The sequence below is a fragment of the Mirounga leonina genome, unplaced genomic scaffold, assembly GCF_011800145.1.
Source record: "Mirounga leonina isolate KUSES-001 unplaced genomic scaffold, KU_Mleo_1.0 Mir_82, whole genome shotgun sequence".
Lineage (NCBI taxonomy): Eukaryota > Metazoa > Chordata > Mammalia > Carnivora > Phocidae > Mirounga > Mirounga leonina.
The window spans coordinates 35,293,034-35,315,800 of NW_023270825.1; the positions used below are offsets into that span (position 1 = coordinate 35,293,034).

At 45.2% G+C, this 22,767-nt stretch overlaps 1 long non-coding RNA gene across 1 annotated transcript; it reads right to left on the reverse strand.

Moving 5' to 3' along the window:
- Nucleotides 1-3,549: 3,549 nt before the first annotated feature.
- Nucleotides 3,550-13,341, reverse strand: LOC118002316. The gene is made up of 4 exons (XR_004677016.1): nucleotides 13,116-13,341; nucleotides 6,501-6,601; nucleotides 3,844-3,945; nucleotides 3,550-3,576 (listed from the first exon to the last, which is right to left on the reverse strand). It is a non-coding gene; the product is annotated as an uncharacterized LOC118002316 (long non-coding RNA).
- Nucleotides 13,342-22,767: the final 9,426 nt, after the last annotated feature.

Consider the following 22,767-nt stretch of genomic DNA (forward strand, 5'->3'; position numbering starts at 1 on the left):
AGAACTCAGGGAAACGTTTTATTTACGGAAAACATGCAAAGGGTGAGGTATGAGCAAAGAGCACAGAGTTTCCATGCCCTTTCTGAGCGTGCCACTGTCCTTGAGTCTCACCAGCCTGAAAGCTCTCTGAACCTCATCCTTTTGGGGTTTTATGGAGGCTTTGTTACAAAGGCACCATGAATTAAGTCATTGGCCATTAGCAACTGACTCAGCCTCCAGCCCCTCTCCCCTCACCAGAGGTGGGGGTGGGGAGTGGGCAGACTGAAAGTTCCAACCCTCTCATCACATGGTTGGCTCCATAGGCAAACAGCCCCCATCCTTAGGTGTGGTCCGAAAGTTGACCTCATTAACACAACAGAGGACACCTTTATTGCTCTCATCACTTGGGAAATTCCCAGAGTTCTAGGAGCTCTGTGCCAGAAACAGGACAAAGGCCAAATATATACTTCTTAGTATAAATCACAGTATCACACCCCTAGTACCTCAGAATGTGGCCTTAATTGGAAATTGGATTGCTGCAAATATAACTAGTTAAGATGAGGTCATACTGAATAGGATGAGCCCCTAGTCCATGACTCGTATCCTTATATAAAATGGGAAATTGGGAGACAGAACTAACTCTACCTGCACCTTGACCTTGGACTTCCAGCCTCCAGAACTGTGAGACAATCAATTTCTGTTGTTTCAGCCACCCAGGCTGTAGTACTTTGTTACAGCAGTGCTAGCAAATTAATACGCCATCTTTGCTAAAGGCGCAAGGTACCTGGGGAGAAATTTTGAAAGACTAGATCTGTATTCAAGAAGGGCTGAGGGCGCCTGGGTGGCTCAGTTGGTTAAGCGACTGCCTTCAGCTCAGGTCATGATCCTGGAGTCCCGGGATCGAGTCCCGCATCGGGCTCCCTGCTCGGTGGGGAGTCTGCTTCTCCCTCTGGCCCTCCCCCCTCTCATGTGCTCTCTCTCATTCTCTCTCCCAAATAAATAAATAAAATCTTTAAAAAAAAAAAAAAAGAAGGGCTGAGACAGGGGGCACCTGGGTGGCTCAGTCGGTTGAGCGTCTGACTCTTGGTTTCAGCTCAGGTCATGATCTCAGGGTCATGAGACCCACCCCTACATCGGGCTCTGCGCTCAGCCCGCAGAGTGTGCTTGGAACTCTCTCTCCCTCTCCTTCTCCCCCCCCCCATTCTCTCTCTCTCTCAAATAAAGAAATAAATCTTTAGAAAAAGAAAAAAGAGAGAGCTTGGAGAGATTATTCTAAACTAAAAGAAAATGAAGGGGTGCCTGGGTGGCTCAGTCGTTAAGCGTCTGCCTTCGGCTCAGGTCATGATCCCAGCGTCCTAGGATCAAGCCCCGCATCGGGCTCCCTGCTCAGTGGGAATCCTGCTTCTCCCTCTCCCACTCCCCCCTGCTTGTGTTCCCTCTCTCGCTGTCTCTCTCTCTGTCAAATAAATAAATGGAATCTTAAAAAAAAAAATGAAGTCTCTTGAATTCCCTTTCATAGACAAATGGAAATCTCTGCCCCCCCCAGAGGAAACAGAGGCCATAGAGGAAGATAAGAATGGTCTCAAAGAACGTTGCCCTTTTCTGCACATCTGAGTGTACTGAGTAAGACAGCAGCCCAGCACCACCCAGTCTTGCAGGCATCTCGGTGCCGCCAGAGCCCAGCCTCCTGGGTATTTTGTGGTTTCCAGGCTGGCCACTTACAGGATAGTATAGTCTTATACTAGATCCCGGCCTCCTCACTCCCTGCTTGGGCCCAGTTAGCAGCTTCCCAAGTTGTCCTGGAGCAGGGGCATGCTGGAGCTTTGGTGCAAACTCACCGAGCTGGCTGTTGGATTTTCAGGAATTTTAGGAGCCAGTTGTTAAATATAGTCATTATTAAAAACTAAGTTACAAAAACTTATAGTGAACTAAATTGTATATTTTTCAAAAAGTAATAAATATAGGCATGCCTCATTTGATTGAGCTTCGCTGATACATTACGTTTTTTACAAGTTGCAGGTTGGTGGCAAAGCCTGCATCGAGCAAGTCTATCAGCACCGTTTTCCAGCAGCATTTGCTTACTTCATACCTCTGTGTCACAGTTTAGTAATTCTTGCAATATTTCAAACTTTTTCATTATTATTATCTTTGTTATGGTGGCCTGTGATCAGTAGGACTCACTGGAAGCTCAGATGAGATTAGCATTTTTTAGCAATAAAGTCTTTTTTTTTTTTAAAGATTTTATTTATTTATTTGAGAGAGAGAGAGAATGAGAGACAGAGAGCATGAGAGGGAGGAGGATCAGAGGGAGAAGCAGACTCCCTACCGAGCAGTGAGCCCGATGCGGGACTCGATCCAGTGACTCCAGGATCATGACCTGAGCCGAAGGCAGTCGCTTAACTAACTGAGCCACCCAGGCGCCCGCAATAGTCTTTTTTAAATGAAGATACGTACCTTGGGTTTTTGTTTTGTTTTGTTTTTTTACACACAATGCTGTTGAACACTTAATAGACTACAGCATAGTGTAAACATGACTTTTACATGCACTGGAAAACCAAAAAATTCATTTGACTCACTATCTTGCGATACTCTATTTCAGTGTCTCTCCAAGATACACCTGTACTCAAAAATCATCATTTCCTAATTATGTCACTCTAGTTTACTGTTATCTGTGCTTCCGAGGTGATTCATATCTATTGCCTCTGTGTGGTGGAAATACTTTATCATGAGCTGCTGCTGGGCATCTCTTGCCAAGTCCTTGTTCAGTGAAGTCATGCTGGGAGCTTGAACTCGACAGTGGTGGGAGGACTTACATCATGGCAACGGGCAAATGCTACACATTAGCACCACCGCCCCCACCCAAGAGAGCCAGCTGCTAGGTTTTTACCAGCATGCTCTTGCAGAGATGCTGACATGGGCCCTTTGTTCTGATAAAGTAGTAGGCGAACGAAAAAAATGCTTGAGAAACAACTATCATCAGGTGTGCTCTGGTCTGATTTGGGATTTAAACCATCAAGGAGCAATGAAAACAAATCCAGCCTTCCACAGCTCCACGGAGGAGGGAGATACCCAGTGAGACCCTCCACATGTTCCCAGACTTGGGATGGACACCAAACACGTAGCTACTCACCTCAATACCTTTGCTCTCTTTTGCCACTATTGACTATCCACAGTGCTGGACAGGGAACCTCTGAGCTGGCTTCTCCCTAACCATCCCTATAGGGGTAAAATACCGCGCTTCTCGTCCTGCTTCCCTGCAGCAAGAGAATGAGGGAGCACAGAGGGGCCCCGACCTCCAGGACCGGGCCACAGAACCCTGCCATCCACTCTGCAAACACTCCCCCTCCACTGGCCGGCACTGGGTTTTTACTAGCTAGCAGAGCTGAATCCTTGGCAAGACAGCTCTCTTTACAGAGTAACAGGTATAAAAATAGCAGGTGATCCCACTTCCATGAAAGGTGCCAGGCACAGTGTTTCTGGGACCACAGCAGTCCCAGCCGGGCTTGGGGGCTGAGCGGGGCTTGTCGCCAGATCCACTTACCAACTGTGTGTGGCCTTGGGCAAGCGATGATCTTTCTAAGCCTCCCATTTCCTCATCTGTAAAGCAGGAAAACAGATTGTCAAAAGTTGAGTGAGCAAGAGAAAGAGCTTTAAGTCTATACTTTTCAAAGTTACAATGTTAACCAAGGCAACAGGGCGGGAAAGCGTTGTTTACCTATAAATAAATTGGAGGTAGGTGTCCTAGAGGTGGGACATAATCTAAATCTTTGCTATCACAGCAGAACAGCAGAAGTCAAACATAGTTTTTTAGAGAGAAGGGGTAGCTCCTAGAAGCAGTAAAAACAGAACCAATAAATTAGTTACCTTTAGGGTGCGGGACTCAAGGTGGGGAGAAGTCACAGCTGCTGCTTCTCGTCTCCGGATTTTCTGATTTTTTTTTACTTCTTAATCTCGTTCATGCATTTCCTTGATTCAGTTTTTAAAGAAGAAAACAGCTGTGCGTTATATTAGCTAGATTTGTAACCTCTTGAAAAGTGAGTTGATTTCATTTGTTCTTTTCCCCGTAGTTGAGTTTACATGCCTTGCTATGGGAACACTGGAAATAGTTTATTTTTCTAGTTCCTAGGCTTTGTAAATCTGTAGCTCCTTTAAGTCTGTGTCTAATGTCTCTTGATTTATAATATGTTGGCCAATCATTCCAAATAAAGCCTTCTTTTCTTGCAGAAATATGTAAAGAAATAGCTCCAGATGATGCAGAGTTTGAAACGAATGCTTTCATCTCCGGAGTACCATGCTGGGTGGCAAGCAGGTGTGGACGCCTGAGTCCGCCTCCTGCTTGGTCTCTGCAGCAACCCCCCGCCCCTATCTCCAGGCCAAATAGGAAATCTTGGACCCATGAATCCCAAGTTCACAGGCCTGTCAAGGGTGCTTGGATAGGCTTCAGGAGACCCACAACCCCCCACCCCCGAATTACTTTTGCAACCATGTGTTTTTCTGGGAAGAGTATCCAGTCCTCAGATTTTCAGTCTCCAGGACCCTAGAACTGAAAAGGTTTAGCTGTAACTAGGTCTCTAACAAAGAAATTCAACTGGTTTTTACAGCTATTCAAACAGTAAAGATTGTGATTCTCTACCCCTTCTTATGTTTGTAACATAGAGTGGTGGCTAAGAGCTCCAACTCTGGACCAGACTGCCTGGGTTTGAAGCCAACCTCCACCGGTTCCCAGCTGTGTGGCCTCAGGCAAATTACTTAACCTCTCTGTGCCCCTGTTTTCCCAATTAAAAAATGGGGCAAATAATAGCCCTACCTCACTGGCTTGTTGTTGTGAAGGTTAAATGAGTTAGTAGAGGTAGAGTGCTTAGAACAGAGCCCGGCACCAGGGCGGCGTTAGGGGGTACCTCCTTCACGTAGACTGTCAATTCACAAGTGGTCACCCCCAACTGAACTGTGTGGATATCTTCTGTGTGCTTGGGGATGTAGCTGAAGCACATCGGGGCGATCATGCCTCAGAAGGCCCTAAATGCATAGATGACACCACAGAAATTCCCTGGAAAAGAGCAGAGCCTTCCGGTTGCTGCGTGTTGTGTGTTGAGGGTTGGGGGGCAAAGGTCAGGGCAATTCCTGCATTAAGCACCCCCTCCGTGGCTTCCTGGGGCCTCGTCATCTGCTGGGCTAGACGGGCTGTGTCCCAGCCTTACCATCATGCCACCTCACCCACCCTCTTCTGAGCCCACCTGGCCAACATGCCCACATCCCCGAAGACCCTGCTTGGGTCCCTCCTCTGAGAAGCCCTTTGTGAGCACCTGCTCCCTGCGGGACACACGCAGCTCTTCCTCAGGAGCCCCTGCGCCCTGAGTGCCACGCCCCACGTCCCGAGTAGCTCACTGAATTCTCGCAACAACCCCTATAGTAAACAGAAATGATTGTGATCCCCCCCACCCCGTTACAGGTCAGGAAATCTAGGCTGAGAGGAACTTCTGAAACAATCTCTCGGAGGCCAGGACCCATGCTTCAATCCACTTCTGCCGACTTCCTCTCTGATCCCACCTAATCCCAGCAGCACTTTTTTTTCCCATTAATTTGTTTCAGATCTCCTGAGAGCTCCTGAAGACAGAGATCATACCTGATTCAGTTCTGTACCTCAAACATCTATCCCTGTGCGGGACATAACAATAGATGTTCAATAAACGGGTGGATGGATCTTGAATTCAAGCTCTGCAAAATTTCTACCCCAGCTTTCCCCAAACGACAGACTTCAAAAAAAGGCTTCCAGCCTAGAGCTGGTGATTTTTAGATACTTAATGAATTCAACAAACAAGTATGTGTTTAGTGTCTATTATAGGGCAGGCAAGCACGGAGGATACAGCAATAAACAGAACAGCAGAGCCTCCTGCCCTCGGGGCGCTTATGTTCTCTTTCCATGGACAGATGCTTCGTGGGGACCCCCTCCCAGCAGTGCCCTTATGATGCCTCTTGCTAGGCACCTTGTGGTGAACAGGACAGACATGCCCTCTTAGAGTCCCAACCCTGATGAGTACACACACGGATATCAATAAAAAAAATTACTCCCACACTCAAACCAACATCGGGCCAGCTCCCAGGCTGGTTAACAGCCCCAGGGCCCCGTCTCAGGCCTGGAAGCCGCCTGACGTACCCCTCTGGGCTCTTGGTCCCACTTGCTGAGGGGTTGCTGCCCACCCCCCCGTACTGAAGGGCTTGGGCAGGTCCAGGATGCGGCTATCTTGCCCGGGCTGCTCTTGGCACGGGGATCAAGGAGAGAGTGCTGCCAGGAGTGCAGGCTGGGGAAGCCAGGCTCCGAGGCCACAGCTGGCTCCGGGTCCAGAGGTCTGACCGGAGGTCACTCGCGGGGACATACTTCAGACGCTCTGAGACTGACCAGGGACCCAAGGTCACAGAGCTCACCACATGTGTCCTTCCTGGTATTTTCCTTCCGTGCACAGGTTTTTGACCTCAAAATCCCTTATAGCTGTGGAAGGGGGAGAGAAGGTATAGTCTCTTACCTCAAAGGAGATCTTGTTAGGTTATGAAGGCTCAATGCAGAGTCCAGAGGATGGGTCAAATCAACCCTGATTCTTTCCTTCCAGTTGCCCCTCTCTCCACCCTATGGGACAAACACAGCTGTTTGACCGTCTGACCTCCGTACACAATGCGACAGTCTTGGCACTGACCTTCAGCGTTCTTCAACAGCCCTTTCTCGGTCTCCGCACCGTCTCACCTTCCACCGACCTGGGCACCCAGTGGTGTCCCCCTCAGTCTAACACCCTCTCCCACACACCCCTGCAGCTTCTGTAATTAGCTAGTTTTACTTCAGTGACTACATATGCATGCGTTGGGTTACTTGGGTGGACGTGGAGATTGCTGGAATTTAGAGGCTTCTTCATCTTCAAGGGTTCAGATCATCTCTTCATTTAGGGGTGGGCCTGCGGCCTCAGAGGACTCTTATTCTGTTAAACCAGTTGAAGGAGAAAGTCTGGAAGGAGGTCAAAGTAAAGGACGGGGTCACCACAGGTGTCTGGAAGTGCTGGGCTCACCCTTTTATGCAGTGTGGAGCACCTTTATTTTCTTCTCTCCCTCCCCACCCAAATAACTCTTCCTTGATTTTGAAGATTGAGTTTAAGTAGCCTCTTCTAAGTCACCTTCCCGGAACCGTGCAGGCCGCAGTGACCTTCAGTGGCTCGGAGTGCGGACAGCTGTCGCTCTATATGCAACACATCCAATCACATCTTGCCACTGTGTCTCCTCCTGGGTCGAGAACTGGACCTGCTCATTTTGGCCACCTGGGTCTGCCTGGAGGGCACGCTTGAGTGCAGTCTCCATGGCGAACTCCTTGGGGGCAGAGGGCATGCCTCTACCTCTGGGAACCTCCTTTGCCCTCTGACTTCCTGACGGTGTGTGTCGGTGCGTACCTCCTTGCTGACTGATGGCAGATTCAAGAGGGAAACTGGCTCTATCATTTGATTTCCCTCTTGATAAGACAGCGAGGTAGCTGGCACTTTGGGGAGGTGCCCGTACCTTGTCTATTCTTTGCCTCATGTGCTGTTTCAGCAAAAACCGAGGCTGACTAGAAATCCAAAGGAGTGGAAATTACAGGGAACGCTGTGCTTTTCTAGGCCTGTGTTCCAAAGCGATGATAAAACATCCAAGTACACTTCCATTCCCAGCTCAGAAACCACAACAGATGGAAGCAAGTGTGGGCAGTAATTAGAGGCCAAGGTGAGGGAACAGAGTCATCCATCAGGCCCTGGAAAACCTCATCAAAGGAAATCAGCACAGAGAATAAAGGCTCGTTGGGTTTGTTTTGGAAGAAACGGTGGGGGATGATGTCCTGGCTCCTACAAGTACAAGAGACCTGGCAGTGGCTGGGACCATGCAAATATGAAACCCAGTAATTACGTGTTGTGGGCAGGGCCAGCCTGCTTTCCCAGTGCCACATCCACTTCCTGTGGTGGGTGGCAAGTCTGCAAGGCACCGTGATGCCAAGTTTTCTCAGCTCTTTTCTCAGTGTGGTGAAGTTAGAGTAAGGCCAAAGAGCGTGGTCTAGAAACACAGAGTGAGCTACTGTGAAGATTGTTTGAGCAAGGCGGGCCAGGTTTCAGCCAGGACGGCTAGTTCTTCGTGCACAGAAGCTAAGGCATGGAGCACGTGCTGGTGGCCGAACCAGGCTGGGAGAACGTGGATCTCCGGGAGGAAGAGGTACCGAAGGCAGGAGAAGGGCAAGGAAGCACCTTCTCTGACCTGAGCCAGCAAACAGACCAACTTCATCATCTTTCCCAAGAACTGCATGGAAGCATCTAGGGACTTCTGACCCTGTGAGAAGTTTAGGGTCATGGTCCCCACACTCTCCCTCAGCCCTGGCATTAGCACCCTCTCTTAGGGGACATGGCTCCTTTCCCTTCACCCCACCAAACTAACTAATAAAAATGATCTAATCTGGTAAAAGTCTTCATTGGGTACCTTCACATATAGGACCGATGGAAGTGGGAGGTACCCAAGAGGATGAAATTGTGGTTCCCACAATTTTGGACGGGAGAGGGGCTCAAAGGAGGGAAATGGCCAATGGGGATGACAGCAATGACAGCTTTGGGAGTGTCCCTCCAAAAGGAGTCCTTCCCAGGGTTTGCACTCCATGGAGTAACACTCCAGGATATCTGTTCCCTTATGCCCCTGTGACTGGGTGGCACAGCCCTGGGGTGACGACCATCCACAGAGCCCCTTTGAAGTCAGGGTCTCCAAAGGACCAATCCAGAATTCTCATTCACTCCACCTCCATGAAGATTGTGGAATAAAGCCTTGCCCGTAGCGAGTGCTCAATAATCTCATAGGACGTTTGTGCAAAATCTGCTTACCCCACGTAAGCCCTCTAGATTTTTAGGAGGCACCCCTACTGAGATGTGTTACTCAGCATTATAGGAGTTACCTTCTCACATGCCATGGCTGACATGCAGCTCACTGACTTGGTAAAGATACCTAGTGAGCTGAAGAACAACACGCCTGCTGTCTCTTCTTTAGTTCTCTACAGGCACGTGTCACCAAAAAGTCTTTGAATTTTTTTTCCCCAGCTGTACTGAGATATAATTGATTGAATATCTTTAAAGATGCAAAAAAATTAAACAATTAATTTAAATAATAATTTCAAGAATTATTTTTAGGTTGTATTTGCTAACACTTATATTAATATTTGTTCATAGGACAAAATCTAGGAAAAACCCAGAAAATTATTATTTTTTTAAAGATTTTATTTATTTATTTGACAGAGAGACACAGCGAGAGAGGGAACACAAGCAGGGGGAGTGGGAGAGGGAGAAGCAGGCTTCCCGCGGAGCAGGGAGCCCACTGTGGGGCTCGATCCCAGGACCCTGGGATCGTGACCTGAGCCAAAGGCAGACGCTTAACGACTGAGCCACCCAGGTGCCCCAAAACCCAGAAAATTATTAAAATAATCTTTTAAATCTTTTGTAACTGCACAAATAAGAGTTAGCCACCACTATCTTTCTATAAATATGCTTCCAGTATTCTTTCTCTGCCCCTTTTTATTTTTAAAATTAAGATCCTATGGTATTATATCTGGTGTATACACACACACACACACACAGATAGAATATCTTTTATTTAGTCATATTGTAAATATTGACAAAGACTATTTCTTCACACACTCCTAGAACCACTACCACAATCAAGATACAAAATATTTCCATTACCTGGGGCTCCCGGTGGCTTTGTCAGTTAAGTCTCTACCTTTGGCTCCCTGCTCAGCGGGAAGCCTGATTCTCCCTCTCCCTCTGCCTGCCGCTCCCCCTGCTTGTGTTCTCTCTCTCTGTCAAATAAATAAAATCTTTTAAAAAATATTTCCATTATCTCAAAAAGTTCTCCGTGTCCTTTCTCAGTCAGTGCTTTCAATCCCCAGCTCCAGGAGACCACCAATCAGCTATCTGTCACTGTGGATTAGATTTGTTCTTCTAGTGTTCATATAAATGAAATCATACCTATATGTTCTTTTATGTTGCCTTCCTCACTCAGCCTAGTGTTTTGGAGGTTCGTCCACATTGTTGCAGGTATAAGTAGTTCATTCTTCTTGATTATGGAGTAGTATTCCATCATATGGGTACAGCACAGTTTACTCATTCACCTGCTGATAGATATTTGGATTGTTTCCAGTTTGGGGCTACCGTGAGTAGAGCTTCTGTGTATAGGTCTTTGTGTGGACATGTCTTCATTTCTCTTGAGTAAATAAATATGTAGGAGTAAAGTTACTGAATCATAAGGTAGGTGTATGTTTAAATTTTTTAAAAAGATTTTATATATTTATTTGAAAGAGAGCATGCATGGGAGAAAGAGCACATGTTGGGGGGTGGGGAGAGGGGCAGACGGAGAGGGAGAAGCAGACTCCCCGCTGAGCAGGAAGCCTGACGCTGGGCTCCATCCCGGGTACCCTGGGATCATGCATGACCTGAGCCAAAGGCAGATGCTTAACTGACTGAGCCACCCAGGTGCCCCAAAATTTATGTTTTTTTTTAAATTTTAAATTTATACATTAAATTTATACATTTTAAAAAGTCAAAGTGTTTTTCAAAATATTGGTACTGTCTTATAGTCCCACAGTAGTGTATGATTGTCCCAGTTCCTCCACACACTCATGAACACTTGGTATGGTCAGTCTTTTTAATTTTAGCCATTGGATTGAGTGTGTCATCACATATACTATTTTTAAATTTAACATTCTATTGTGAGTGTTACCCATGATATTAAATATTCTTTGTTAATGTCACTCAGTGGATGTATCATATATCATTGTATAGGTGAATCATACTTCAAGTAAGTAGCTCCTTATTGGTGAACATTTAGGTTGTAGTGTTCTCCATAAATAATGCTGACATCTTTGTCAGAATAAGTGGTTATTTCCTTAGGATAAATTACTTAAATAATTCTTTCTTATGGTAGGAAAATTAGAAAAGTACAAATAAGCAAAAAGAACAAAATCGTCTATAATTTTACCACTTTGAGATGGCTAAACCACATCTCAAAATAAGGTCAAATTTTAAAAAGTGATCTTCATTTAAAAAAATTAAAAAGAGTCATAGTGGAGAAAAAAGTGATTTAGGACTCTCTTTTTTTTTAAGATTTTATTTATTTATTTGACAGAGAGAGAGACACAGAGAGGGAACACAAGCAGGGGGTGTGGGAGAGGGAGAAGCAGGCCCCCCGCGGAGCAGGGAGCCCGACGCGGGGCTCGATCCCAGGACCCTGGGACCATGACCTGAGCCAAAGGCAAACACTCAACGACTGAGTCACCCAGGCGCCTCTATTTAGGACTCTTGATACATTTAGCAAGAATTCATTTCTGGCATTTTGGCAAGGAGAAGAGATTCTACCATTTCAGTCTGTTCAATGGGCAGCTTTGATGCTTCCAATGGAAGGGGTCTAAGCCTTGAAAATAACCCCCTACCGATCTCAGGGCAGACTCTAGAGATGCTATCTCTAAAAATCTTAAATGGAGAGGTGCCTGGGTGGCTCAGTCAGTTGAGCATCCGACTTTTGATTTCCGCTCAGGTCACTATCTCAGGGTTGTGGGATCGAGCCCTGTGTAGGACTCTGCACTCAGTGCAGAGTCTGCCTGAGATTCTCTCTCCCTTCTCTCTGCCTCTCCCCCTCATGTGCACTCTCTCTCTCTCCAAAATAAATAAATAAAAATCCTTAAATAAAAAAAAATTAAAATTAAAAATCTCAAATGGAGCCCTAACTCTCCCAGAAGAGGCTGAATGTACAAAACTAGGAAGCAAAACAATAGGCTCTTTCTTTCAGCCACCCTCCTCCCCCTCTGCCAAATATATGTATTCCACAAAGCATTCTCATAGAATTCTCCCATTTTTGGGCTTTGGAAAGAACGCGTTGCTAGACACACCCTCTCTGGATCCAGGGAGGAACTTCTTAAAAGCTGGGTGGTGTGTGTTAAAAGCAAAGAGAGGCTCAGAGCTGGACTGCCAGGACAGGTCCTGACAGGCAAATGTCTCAAAGTCCCAGGCTGGTGAGCACCTGAGGAAGACACACAGGTAGAAATCACCACTCTCAAGACGGTAAAGAAAGGAAGAGAAAAACAACTTTTTTTCATCCAGAGGTCATAGTTACAGGCATGCACACTCAAGCAATTCCTAAGCAGACTCAAGAAGCAACACTTAGAAAATGTGTGCCGAAGTTGCCTTGCCAGACACTGGATTGGGTGCTGGGTGGGCGTTAGCCCAAACAGTGACTCCACGAGGTTGTTAGTATTGTTACCCCAATTTTGTGGACAAGGAAATAGAGGCTCAGAGAGGTGGCACAGCTCAAAATTGTGACCTGAGCCTCTCTGACCTGATTCATATTATCTGGACCCACAGAGCCCAGTAATTCCCAGTCCTTTCCCTCTCCCCGACACCAAGCAGCTCTCAGAACGGTGCCCCGTAATACTACGTCAGCTCTGTTCATTATATTCACGTCTGCATCGACAGCGGGTCACACTGGTGCTTTGGAAAGTATATATGCCAGAATGCACGAAACATGAGTGACTCTCGTGGGGCGCCCTGGGAGACAGCACTGTGTAGAGCAAAGGGCATTGGCCTGGGGATCAGAAGGGTTGAGTCCTAGCTCGAGATCTGCCATCAAGGGCCTAACAACCATGGCTAAGTTATCTGACCTCTCTGGGTCCTTGCTGGTTCCTCTGTACTAGCACCGACATGCCAGCATCCTTCTCCCCATTTGATTAAAAGGCTCCCTCAGGGCTCCTCGTCGGGACTGAGACTGTGTACTTCTGTATGAAGTCTCTAGAGCTACTCAGCGACTAGAGCAAACAGCCTGGATGGAATCCCAGCTCTACCACTTGCTGGTTGTGGGACCTTAAGAATTTATTAACTTGGGCGCCTGGGGGGCTCAGTCGTTAAGCATCTGCCTTCGGCTCAGGTCATGATCCCAGAATCCTGGAATCGAGCCCCGCATCGGGCTCCCTGCTCCGCGGGAAGCCTGCTTCTCCCTCTCCCACTCCCCCTGCTTGTGTTCCTTCTCTCGCTGTGTCTCTCTCTGTCAAATAAATAAATAAATAAATCTTAAAAAATAAAAAAAATTAAAAAAAGAATTTATTAACTTACTGTGCCTCAGTCTCCCCTCTGCAGCATGGACGTGCCTCACGGGGTTGTTGTAAGGCTTTCAGAGATAATGCCTGGGACAGAGTAAATAGCACATACATGTTATGATCACTATGAGTGACATGCAATCTATACATCCCCATCCCTCAGTTGGTTTTTCTTGGTGTCTAAGCCCCTGTTCATCAGCTCCTCTGACGAAGGAATGAACTTCACACGGGCCTCTGGTTCTCTTCAGAAGGTCGCAGCAGGGCACAGTGATTGTATCATGGGCAAGATGCTCCCCCAGAAAGAAACAACATTAGTATGGTGTCTGGAGTCAAATTCCACTGGGGGTGTGTTCACTTGTGATCTGAAACCAGGGCAGAGCCAGGAATACGGGAAGAGGGGAAGGCATTTTATAGACATTACCCAACTGCTTTTCTTTTTTTTTTTTTAAGATTTTATTTTTTTATATGACAGAGAGAGACACAGCGAGAGAGGGAACACAAGCAGGGGGAGTGGGAGAGGGAGAAGCAGGCTTCCCACTGAGCAAGGAGCCCGATGTGGGGCTCAATCCCAGGACCGTGGGATCATGACCCGAGCCAAAGGCAGACACTTAACAACGGAGCCACCCAGGGGCCCCTGCTTTTCATTTTAGAGACTGATGAGAGCCCAGTGTCCTTGCTCCTATATTTTAATAAAATTGTCCCAATGGCACATTGCCTTAAAACCTGCAAGCAAACCACACTAATTCAGACCAGGTGGAATTAATAAAATGTCATCAGCACTTTAGACTCATTCAATTCAAAATATTTTCTAATTTCCCTTGTGATCTCTTCTTTGACCCATGGGATATTTAAAAGTGTGTTGTTTCATTTCTAAATAATAAGGGATTTTCCAGATATCTTTCTTTTATTGGCTTCTGGTTTAATTCCATTGTAGTTAGAAAACATACTTTGATTTCAATTCTTTTAAATTTGCTAAAGTTTGTTTTTATGGTCCGGGTTATAGTGGGGCACAGTTTGTGTGTACTTGAAAAGATTGGGTATCTACTGTCAGGTGGAATGTCCTATAAATGTCAATTAGGTCAAGTTGGTTAATAGTGCTGTTCAGATCTTTTCTATCAGTGTTCCACCCTCTGCTTTATCTACTTGCTCTATCTTGTTACTAAGAGAAGAGTGTTGAAATCTCCAACTATAATTATGAATTTCTCCATTTCTTCTTCCATTTCTATCAGTTTTTATCTCAGATATTTTGAAGCTCTGTTATTGGGTACATACATATTTAGAATTGTTATATCTTCTTGATAAAATTGTTCTTTTATCATTAGGTAATGAACTTCTTTATTGCTGGTAATATTCCTTGTTTTCAAAGTCCATTCCAGCATTCTTTTGATTAGCATGACATATCCTTCTTCATCTTTCTACTTTTATTTGTGTCTTTATATTTCAAGTGTGTTTCTTACAGGCAACATATAGCTGGGTCTAGCCTTTTAGTTCAATTCGATTATCTCTCCTTTTTATTTAGGGGTGGTTCAGACTATTTACATTTAATGTAGTTAACCACATGTTGAATTTAAATCTACTTTGTTACTAGCTGTTTTCCGTTTATCACATCTTTTCTTTGCTTCTTTTTTCTCTTTTCCTGTCTTCTTTGAATTCATTTGGTATTTTTTTTTAATTATTCCATTTTACCTCCACTTAAACTTTTTATTTATTTATTTATTGTTTTAAGGAAACTCTACTCCCAACATGGGGCTCAAACTCACGACCCCAAGATCAAGAGTTGCGTGCTACTGACTGAGCCAACCAGTTACCCCCTCCACTTAAACTTTTTAAATTGAAAGTGTTCCCATACAAGGGTACCTGGGCAGCTCAGTCAGTTAAGTGGCCAACTTTTTATTTGGGCTCAGATCATGATCGCACGGTTGGTCGTGGGATTGAGCCCCGAGAGAGACTCCGCACTCAGTAGGAAGTCTGCTTGAGATTCTCTCTTACTCTCCCTCTGCCCCTCCCCGCCATGTTCTCTCTTTCTCTCTAAAATAGATAAACAAAAAGTCTTTTTAAAAAAATGTGAAAGTGTTCCCATACACACTGAAACCTTTCAGTGTATTGATTCTTTTAATGTGTTGTTAACTAGAGGTTCTTTTTACTTTAACTGAAAGAGTGTGGACTTTGGAGTCAACCAAACCTTCAGTTGTAAGCTGGCTCGGCCACTAACTGGCTGTGTGACCTTTGTCATCTCAATATCTATAAGATTCAACTTCCCCATTTGTTGTTTTAAAGTTTTACTTATTTAAGTAATCTCTACCCAATGTGGGGCTCGAACTCATGACCCTGAGATCAAGAGTCACAATGCTCTTCTGACTGAGCCAGCCAGGCGCCCCTCCACTTCCCCATTTGTAAAATCATTACTACTTTTCAGAGTACAATGAGAATGAAATGAGAAAATAATTACAGTATCTAGCTTAGGTCAGGAACATAACACATATTCAATGTTACTTTCTTTCATTTTATTTGTTTGTCTTCTTCAGACAGCTCTTTTTCTAAAAGAGGTTTGAACACTAGCAAGGAAGTAAATACCTGGGCTATTTACTACCACTTCTGATCATCCTTCATGAGCCCAGAGCAGGCATTGCTAATCAACCACAGCACTGTTTTTGTTTTTCCTTAATATTTATGATTTTTTTATTTTTTAAAAGATTTTATTTATTTATTTGTCAGAGAGAGAGAGAATGCACAAGCAAGGGGAGTGGCAGGCAGAGGCAGAGCGAGAAGCAGGCTCCCCGCTGAGCAAGGAGCCCGATGCAGGACTCCATCCCACGACCCTGGGATCATGACCTGAGCCAAAGGGAGCCACTCAACACACTCAACACACTGAGCAACCCAGGCATCCCTTAAGATTTATTTTCATTTATTTTAGAGAGAGAGAGAGAGAGCATGTGGGTGCAGTGGAGGGGGAGGGACAGAGGGATAAGGAGAGAGAGAATTTTTTTTTTTTAAAGATTTTATTTATTTATTTGTCAGAGAGAGACACAGCGAGAGAGGGAACACAAGAGGGGGAGTGGGAGAGGGAGAAGCATGCTCCCCGCAGAGCAGGGAGCCTGATGCGGGACTCGATCCCAGGACCCTGGGATCATGATCTGAGCTGAAGGCAGTCGCTTAACCAACTGAGCCACCCAGGCGCCCAGGAGAGAGAGAATCTTAAGTAGATTCCCTGCTGAGCACTGAGCCCAATGTGGGGCTCGATCTCACAACCCTGAGATCACGACCTGAGCTGAAACCAAGAGTCAGACGCTTAACCAACCGCACCACCCAGGCGCCCCAACCACAGCCTTGTCTTAAATAAACTCAGATATAACGTTGTGCCAACCAAATGGAGATGCACCAAAATATGAAACCCATCTGCCACCAAGGGTTAACACATCAACCCTACTGAAAGTCTTTTTAATACATTTATTATTGTAATTGGGTTAAATCCCCCTTTTCTCTACTTTTTACCTTGTTCATTTAATCAAACCCTTCACTAAGGGTATTGCAAAGGAAAACTCCCGTTTGTTCAGCTCCAGTGATCCCAAATGCTGAACCAATGAGGTTTTTATTTGGCATCTGTGAAACCAGACACCAAAGAAGAGAACAGGGTGAAAGCAGAGTCATTTGGCCAGAGGTCAGGGGCAGCACCGCAGGGCCGGTTCATCGCCTCTCATTTTAGAGTCTGACACAAACACGTGATGAGGGCCTGGCGTCTCATGATGAGCACCAACTATTCCTCCTGGGGCCTCGGGTGTCACTTAGCTATGGATGGACAAAGGATGATCTGTCATTTGCTTTGAAAAAAGCCTTGACCTTGTACCATAGCACAGCACTGAACACCCCTTGTCCAGCTGCCTCTTCCCTGCCCAGCCCTGAATATAAAGACTTCCTGTTAGTGGTGCTGGGGCCATCGGCCACGTCCAGAGACGAGCTGGGGCTCAGGAGCATATATGCAGCTTTGTCTCCTCAGGATCCTGAGCCTGCTGGGAGGGGACTGGCCTGGTCAGTGGCTCCCAGGCTGCCCTCCTTGTAACCCCAGGAGGGACTGATTTATAACAGGACTGGCTTCTGTTTATTTAGGAAAACATCAGTGAGAAAACAACCCTGCTGCCTGAAGGAACATTAAAAGAGGTCCCCTAGCCTACTCTCGGCCTGGATCTGCAGGGACACCTGTGTTCTCTGCCACCACCCTCCTTGCTCTCTCTTCTTACTGTTCCTCCCTATTGTTGCTGTTTTGGGAAGCTTCATAACGACATGGCGGGGGGCCTCTTGAATATTCCCACATTACTAGTAGAGTGTTCTATACTTGCACCAATTTGGAACATAGAAAGAAACTGAGTGAGTGCCTCCTTCTAACATACTTCTGTGATTTGGGCAGATATTACCAGAATCCTTAGAAACAGGGTTGGAGGAAAGAGTTCCTTCTACTCCATTTATCACGGATAAGGTGTCTTGCTCTGGCATTTACTTTTTAGAAAACGGTTTTGGTCCAAATGTGTAAGAATAGTTTAAAAAGTTAGATAGATAGATAGATAGATAGATAGATAGATAGATAGATAGATAGATAGACAGATAGATAGTTAGATAGATAGATAAATAGATAGACACACATACACACACAGGATTCCTACTCTGAGTTTGCAGTGGTGCTATTCAAATCTTACTGCAAGGAGGAGATGCAGCTTCAACCCATGGCCTCTGAGTTCTTGTGGCCCCTAAGACTGTTTCATGTTCACGATCATTTGGGAATGTCATAGCTCTATGCCAACATCACTTAGGCAAAATAATAATGGTAACAATAACAAAAACCACTCAAATATCTATGGAGCATCTGCTTTAAGTTGGCTGCTTTAAATGCAACCCCTCATTTCATCCTTATCAGGGTCCTCTGAGCTGAACATATTAAACCCTTGTCTAAAAATCTTGAGTGCCAATGAACAGCTAACCCAGAGTAATGCAGCTAGGTGGCAGAGCTGGGATTTTTTTTTTTAAGGTATTTTATTTTTAAGTAATTTCTATACCCAATCTCTATGTGGCTCAAACTCACAACCCTGAGATCAGTAGTCACATGCTCTACTCACTGAGCCAGCCAGGCCCCTCAGAGCTGGGATTTGAACCCAAGCCTAGAACCTGACTCTAAATCCGTGCTTGTTCAACTCTTCCTGATATATAAAGAGATGCATTACTTCCCTAAGACTACAGTGATGAAATGTGGATTTTTTTTTTTTTTCTCTACTCGGAAGATGGAGTCCTACAAGAGTTTCTTCCCAACACAGAGGGCAGGAGAGGAACTGGGAGAAGCCACCTCGTCCACTCCCACGATTGATCACGGATGGACACCAAGGTGGGCTAGGGCTCTAGCAGAGCTAGGAATTGTCACTCAATGCCGTCAGCCCCTAGAGTCAACAGCTCCTGTCCTCTCAGCATGTCTCCTTTTCCCCACACCACCACACACCTCACTCCACATACTGAGTGCCAGTCCCTGGACCTGACAGAAGCTGCCACTCCTAGATCTCCTCTCAGCTTCACCTCGAGAAATGCTCTTACCTCCCCACTTTCTTCAAAGTTTACCTCAGTGTCTGGGCTTCCGTGAGCCTTTGGTGATTCCCAGGCCACAGTCAGCAGTCAGGCCCTGTGCTTCCATGGCAGTTGGCACCTGAAATGTGCCATCTATCACACAATATATTTTTTTAAGATTTTATTTATTTATTTGACAGAGAGAGACACAGCGAGAGAGGGAACACAAGCAGAGGGCGTGGGAGAGGGAGAAGCAGGCTTCCCACTGAGCAGGGAGCCCGATGTGGGGCTCAATCCCAGGACCCTGGATCATGACCTGAGCTGAAGGCAGATGCTTAATGACTGAGCCACCCAGGCGCCTCTCTATCACACAATATTAAAATGAATTACTTTGGGGGGGCACCTGGCTGACTCAGTTAAGTGTCTGCCATCGGCTCAAGTCATGATCTTGGGGTCCTGGGATTGAGTCGGGCTCCCCACTTGGCAGGGAGTCTGCTTCTCCCTCTGCCCCTCCCCCCCTGCTTGTGCTCTCTCTCTCTCTCTCTGTCTCAAATGAATAAATTTTAAAAATCTTTAAAAAAAATATAATGAACTATTTTTGTTTCTTCCTTTTCTCGGTAGACCATGCAGTCTCTAAAGGTAGGGGACAAGGGTTACTAGTCTTTCAAAGGGCCTAGCACAGGTCCTCAATAATGGTTAGTTGAACTAAATGGAATTTATTTAAATTGCTTTAAACCAGCTCATTGACACAAAATTCAGGCAGGAATATATTTCATGATTTGTTATGAAGATTATTCAATAATTTCTCTGCAATATCAAAAGGCTAAGGAGCAAATATTCTCATGAGTGGGTCCAGGCTTGCAATCTTGATTGAATATGTATATTTTGTGCAAGGTAGACACAGCTGGGTACACAAGATTTATACTTTCGTGTTATAAGAATGTAAGAGAATGAGGCAATTTTGAAATTATGACTAAAATATTGTGTGAGATGCTTATTGGAGACACCAAGTGTTCTTCACAGAGTTGACTCGAGTTAGCACTACAGATTTACTCATTAGTTTGAGATAGTCTTTTAAATGCCTAGAAATAGACTCAGGAATCACCTCCTGGAGTCTGTTCTAGAAGTTTTACCATCCTTAGTCATCAGCCAATAATCACACTCTTCTCGGGGCTTTGCATACCTCATCTCAGACTCTCCTCCCCAACGTTATGAGGCAGACACTATTGGCCTCCCCATTTCTCATATGGAAAACTGAAGCAGCTTGAGGGAAAGTAACCTACCCAAGGCCTCACAGGGAGTGAGTGGTGGAGCGGGATCTGAACCCGGGCAGTCTGGCTCCAGAGTCCACGCTCTGTGCACTACTACTCATCAGTATACTAATCCACTTAGAGCAAACTCACCCTTATAGATCTGGTTTCATCTGAATTATTACATATTTACCTCTTGACTTCCAGTTGTGTCCTCTGTGGGAGAGAGAAAAAAATATTTAACACTCTCTTTATAATCACACCATGAATATTGGAAGAGAGTTTTTAAGCTGTGTCTGAGTTTTCTTTCTAACACGTTTAAATAATTCCATTTAGTTTAAAATTTCTCGCAGAGATTCCCCCATCCCCGCCATGTTAGTCTTCATATTTTTCAGGGCACACTTGATTTCTTTTAGATAATTCTTCCCAAATTATGAAGGCCCTAACTGGATAAGAGTGTTCTCTAGCTAAGGCCCAACCAAGACCATATGTGGGAAAGTATTCAGGAGTTTTGCTTATCTTTTCCTCATTAACATTCCAGCATCGTGTTCTTTTGTTTTCCCAAATAGTTTCCTTCTTTGCTGACTAATTTTGTAGTCGTGACACAGTTGTTGACTTTGAAAACTTTGTTAACATTTTTTTTTTTTTTTTTTACTATAGGGCTACAAGCCATTTCTCATCTTGTATTTGTGGTGTGGATCATTTTTTTAAAAAAATTTGTCAAGGCCAATCTAAAAGGGTCATAGTGAATTTAGTTCTTGCTGTTGGGATGTTGGCAACTCCACCTAATTTGGTATCATCCAACAAGAGCAAGATACTTATTCTCAACTCTATCATGTAGATCACTTGAAGAAAGTATTTATATAAACCTCTTTTCCCATAAATATACTTTTCTGGTTTCCAGATAGTCTGGGAGGGGTGAACTGAGTTCACATTTAATCTTTTCCAATAACTGCAGTTGATTATCCAAGCGTTATGCCGACTTATGAAGAAACAATCAAAACTCATTTCCAAATCTGAAGAAATAGTGATGTTTGGCCACTGCTCAGTTCCTGGAGGACAATCAAAGTTGAATTTATTCTAAATACAGGAGGGATTGCAATGTTCTTTGGAAGTAAAAGCTTGGCCTAGATATCTGGAACTTACTGAGAGGGCTCTGCCCCTCATCTTGTTTCTAGACTGGCGTTCCTTTTAGTTATTGCTAAACAGAGCAAATTTACAATCTGGTAGTAAGCCAGGGCAACTATGAACTGAAGTATTGGAAGTTTTTAAACACATGTTTTTACATTGCTTATTTTGTATCTTGTGTCCTAGAAAGAAGAAGACTTTTTTTTTAAAAGATTTTATTTATTTATTTGACAGAGAGATACACAGAGAGAGAGGGAACACCAGCAGGGGGAGTGGGAGAGGGAGAAGCAGGCTTCCCGCCGAGCAGGGAGCCCGATGCGGGGCTCGATTCCAGGACTCTGAGATCATGACCTGAGCCGAAGGCAGACGCTTAACGACTGAGCCACCCAGGCACCCCGAAGACAGATTTTTTTTTAAAAAAAGGAAGTTTCCTGGCTTTTTGTGTGTTTTCATATTTGTAGGGTGAAGTGATGCGTTGCCTCTGCCAAAGAATCCCAGACCTGGCTGATAATCAGAACCACCTGGAAAGTCTGGAAAATTCATAGGGTCAACTCCTCCCTAGAGTTCCTGAATCTTCATCTTTTTTTTTTTTTTTTTTTAAGATTTTATTTATTTGACAGAGACACAGCGAGAGAGGGAACACAAGCAGGGGGAGTGGGAGAGGGAGAAGCAGGCTTCCCGCGGAGCAGGGGAGCCCGATGCGGGGCTCGATCCCAGGACCCCGGAATCATGACCCGAGCCGAAGGCAGATGCTCAACAACTGAGCCACCCAGGCGCCCCCTGAATCTTCATCTTGAAGCTGGTGTTAAAAAATGGGGGCAGGGTATCTCTATCTTCTGAAACCTCCCCAAATTGATTATATAATTTATTAAATCCATGCAATGGGGGGCACCTGGGTGGTTCAGTCATTAAGTGTCTGCCTTCACCTCAGGTCATGATTCCAGGGTCCTGGGATCGAGCCCCGCATCAGGCTCCTGCTTGGCGGGAAGCCTGTTTCTCCCTCTCCCACTCCCGCTGCTTGTGTTCCTTCTCTTGCTTTGTCTCTCTCTGTCAAATAAATTTTTAAAAATCTTAAAAAAAAAAAATCCAGGGGTGCCTGGGTGGCTCAGTCGTTGGGCATCTGCCTTCGGCTCGGGTCATGATCCCAGGGTCCTGGGATCGAGCCCCGCATCGGGCTCCCTGCTCCGCGGGAAGCCTGCTTCTCCCTCTCCGACTCCCCCTGCTTGTGTTCCCTCTCTCGCTGTGTCTCTCTCTGTCAAATAAATAAATAAAATCTTAAAAACAAACAAGCAAAAATCCATGCAATGGAACATGAAACAGCCATTTGAAAAAGGGGGTAAAACTACATGTGCTGATATGGAAAGATCTCACATTAGTCACACAGAATGTGCAGTAAGTTCCCATTGAGATGAGCTTGTCATGCATATATATTTATATACATCCACTTATATGTGTATACTGTATACAGTTAGGGGCTTCACCAGTGGCACCTGTCAATCAGAAAGAATGCCACCAGAGTACCTGTGCCTGGTGTAACCCCTTAAGATGATTATAGGGGACAGGGTATGAGAGGACGGATCAGCGAGTCTGGGGTCCCATGGGGGTAGAGGCCGTGTCTTGTTTACCAACTGACATGGAAGTATTTCAACATGTTTACACCAGGTAAGGCTTCGTCCTGCATTTACATACATAAAACAATTCTGGAAGTTTTCCTAAGAATCTAAGATGAGTGGCCTATCCCTCAACACT